Raw genomic sequence first — 4,053 nt, 5'->3', positions numbered from 1 at the left:
TTATAATAAATATCAGAGAAATCATTAGCTTTTACAGCATTGTCTGTTTAAAGGTTAAGTATAATTTCCCATCAGTCTGTTCTTACGGTAGTCAGGGCAATTTCTATTTTCATGATGTGAATACTCAAATATATCCAAACATCTTTTTAAAGCTTTGATTTAGAGCTCCTAGAAAGTTATATTTTTTAATAGTCACTCTACTGTAATGAAGCCTATTTCTGCTCATTTTGGAGCCTCACTAAAATAATAGATTTCAGGATAGCCAAGTTCATCAGAAAGACTCAAATGGAATGATTTACAAAATAGAACACTTTAAACCAAGTCAGTCCTATCTTTTTGTAGNCTTGTCAAAGACTTATACCATAGTTATAAATTAAACTGTCAGGCATTTTCCTAGACAGGTTTTCCTTCTTAATGCAGTCATGAACAACTAAGATAAAATCCTGACTTTTGACTGCTACTCAACATTATTACTTGCACCAATATTGTACACATCTGTTCTGAACTGTTAAAATAATCTTCTGAGTGCTTGGGGTGCTGTTTTCTCCATTAGAACACAAACACAACTCATCTAATCAGTTTCCCTCCAGGATGAAATTGACAAATTTACTACACTGGAAAAAAATGAAGAAAGAAAAAGGCAACGATTTTGTACAGATAAAAATCTGTTTTCTCAAAGGGTTCTGTGTTGCCTACACATCGGGGCAATTTGCAGCACTAGTGAAATGAACACTAGCTATAATGCTTCTAACTCCTCATATAATATGGAACCTTGGTCCGGGTGTTGCGTTGATGTCACTGTATGGTTCTTCCTGTGTCAGCTCAATAGCTTGCAGCTTTTTAAGAACCAAGAAGCTCTAGAACTTTGTGACAGCTTGTTTTCTGTTCGTGTTTCAACATAACTCAAGCAAACTGAAAGATTCAGCTCCAGTTTTGGCAAAAGCTCGCTGAAGACCACGAAGCACCTGCTGAGTCCTTTTGTTCCATCTTCTTTCTTCCTGATCTTGATCATCACCTGAAACATCTTCATCCTCTTCCTCTTCGTCATTTTCTTTTTCTTTCTCTTTCTCCATCTCTTTTTCTGGCAGAAGTTCTAACTCTGGTAGTAGCTGACATATTTTGTAGGTTTTTCTGGGGGAAGCTCTACAGGTGGTATTTACATCTGCTCCACCTGCTGAGGAAGCATCACAGGCTCTGGGTCACTTTGTCCAGCTTTTCGCTTAACTCCCTGAGGTGGTGGTGGAGCCATAGTTGACTCATCCAGGTTTGTTCTGCCGGCCTCCATCACTGACTCCTGGAGGTGGCTTGGCTCTTCCAAAATGGGCTCATTGAAAACATCATGCTGCTGATGCTGCTGTTGCTGGTCCTCTCCAGAAACCTCTGGATTTTCAAATTCTTCGAGGAACTCATCCAAATTATCTGCCTCTCCTCCTTTCCTCCTTTTTCTACGATCTTCTGGTAGAAGCAGTGTAAAAGAGCGTGTAAAAAGCTTCAGTAGTGTATTATTCCACAAAGGCTGAGCAGGCAAATAAAACAGTTTTTCTACTCCTCCTGTCTCTTTCCACATCATCAGTTTCTTGGTGGGTGGTGCCACATCCAAAGTAGTAACAGTATCAGAATAATCACTGAGTCGGGTTCTGATTGTCTTGCTATCAGAGTCTTTGACACTGTCAACAATTAGCTTCCTCTTCCTCTCGGCTTTTGTTTCTTTAACAGTTACATCAGTAGGTTCCAATGCAAATGCTTCTTCCTCATTTGGAACCGGTGTTGTTTGATCAGTCATAGTTGGCATTTGCTCAGTGGATCCACTAAATTAGGGCTATCAGGTCCACCCATTGATACATTATCCTCATCCATATCATCGTTGTAGGCTGCTCCAGCAACATCACCCATGCCTCAGAGAGGGCAGGGGGATCATCAAAGATACTGCTATCACTATTACTAGTAAGTTTGGCATCTAATATTCCACCATCATTTCCTTCTCCAAGATTATCATCCTTATATTGGTCTTCATATTCTAAATGGTTAATTTTCTCATTCAGATTGCTGGTGCTCTGTTCAGACTCTAATAGGAGGTTAGATGCAGTAATGCTTACTAACATGTCCTCACCGTCAAAAGCACTGCCTTGTCTCACTATCTAACAATCACCCTTTCCAAAATCGCCAAATTCATTTTCTCGTAAAATACTGATGTTCTCAATTTCTTCTCTCCTGGTTATCTCTACCACTCTACACTGATTTAAGCTGAACTGCTGGGCCGCATCAATGTCATCTAAGTCAGGCAATGGCTGATTAAAGTCATGAAATTCTTCAGGTAAAGTAATAGCATTATAAGCTGCCTCCCGATTTTCCTTAGGCAGGTTAACAATGCCTGACAGAAAAGCCATCTTTATCTTAATGAATGCTTCATTACAGTCTGCAAGAAGGTATTTAGCTTTCCTGTGATAGATTCGAACTACTCCCAGTAAGAGACGTCCTGATGTCCATAATGCTGTTTTCACCTTTGGTAAGGTGATAACTTTTCACGCTCCTCTCTAAATTACACTCAAACACATGGGCTTTGGTTAGCCTTTTATCCCAATGGGCTGCTAGTCAAATTTTGGCCAGATACCCTCTTTTACTGAGGACAAAATGTACTTAGAACATTGTTCTGGTTGGCTATGAAAATAGAAGGAAACTTTGCTCTCCGCTGGGAGTTGGGCGGGCTGGGTGGCCTGGGGAGGGGAAAAGAGTCGGGGAGGGGACAGGGAAAGGGGCTACCCTTGTGAGGTATAGCTTCCAAGCAGCTCCCACCGCGGACACAGCCGCCGCCTCCTTTCTGATTCACTCAAGCAAACAAGATGGCTTGCTACAACGTATTTTGTTTCCTTTTTTTCTTCCTGCTGCCTTGGCTTCCTTTAGATTGATTATTTTGAAAATTATCGTTTTCCTCCTTTGTCATTTTGGGAGTCACATGCTTATTGACTACTCAGAGTGGTTACTCTAGAAATTACAACATGCAAGAATGACCTATCAAATCTAACGGTAACTGGTGCTTTGGCTGTTCTCCTGAACAATATGAGAATCTTTGAGCGCTACTCCATTTGCCACTTCTCTCTTTTATAAGCTAGGGTTGCTATGTATTTTAACACTATGTTTTCTTTACACTTTACAAGATTTTACAGTCAATGTCCACGCAGATTTATCTACATATTTATAATTTTTATTTCTCTTCATTGATTCCAGAATCTCAGGTCTTATAGTCATTTTCCTTTTGTCTGAATAATAGTCTTTATATTTTTATTTAGGGTCAATCTTCTCATGACAAATTTTCTCAAAGTTTGTTTGCTTGAAAACGTTATGATTTTACATTTATTCTTGAAGACAGTGTTTGCTGAGTATAGAATTCTCTGTTGATGGTGATTTTCAGCTCAAGGAATTTATCATTCCACATCTTCTGGCCTCCGTATTTGTGCTAAAAAAGCTAGCAATTCAACTAAATTTTGCTTCTCTGAAGGTAATTTCCCTTTTTCTCTGGCTATTTTACAGATTTTCTTTGTCCCAAAATGTGGCACATATATACCATGGAATACTATGTAACCATAAAAAAGGATGAGTTCATGTCCTTTGTAGGGACATGGATGAAGCTGGAAACCATCATTCTGAGCAAACTATCGCAAGGACAGAAAACCAAACACTGCATGTTCTCATTCATAGGTGGGAATTGAACAATGAGAACACTTGGACACAGGGTGGAGAATGTCACACACGGGGGCCTGTTGTGGGTGGGGTGAGGGGGGAGGAGGGAGGGAGAGTAATAGGAGATATGCCTAATGTAAATGATGAGTTAATGGGTGCAGCACACCAACATGGCACATGTATACCTATGTAACAAACCTGCATGTTGTGCACATGTACCCCAGAACTTAAAGTATAATGATAAAAAATAAAAATAGAAAAATAAAAAAGTTTTATTTGTCTCCCTTTTTGAATTTTATCAATTTTAATTAATTAATTATTTATTTAATTTATTTATTTTTATTATACTTTAAGTCCTGGGGTACATGTGCAGAA

The 4,053-nt window shown here is 39.1% G+C and overlaps 1 pseudogene; it reads right to left on the bottom strand.

Moving 5' to 3' along the window:
* Positions 1 to 755: 755 nt before the first annotated feature.
* On the bottom strand, positions 756 to 2,646 carry LOC108543664 (double-strand-break repair protein rad21 homolog pseudogene; annotated as a pseudogene).
* Positions 2,647 to 4,053: the final 1,407 nt, after the last annotated feature.

The sequence above is a fragment of the Rhinopithecus bieti genome, unplaced genomic scaffold (genome assembly GCF_001698545.2).
Source record: "Rhinopithecus bieti isolate Rb0 unplaced genomic scaffold, ASM169854v2 scaffold_23748, whole genome shotgun sequence".
In the NCBI taxonomy this organism is placed as follows: domain Eukaryota; kingdom Metazoa; phylum Chordata; class Mammalia; order Primates; family Cercopithecidae; genus Rhinopithecus; species Rhinopithecus bieti.
The sequence above is the reverse complement of the archived record's forward strand: the minus strand, read 5'-3'. Positions and strand labels throughout refer to the sequence as shown.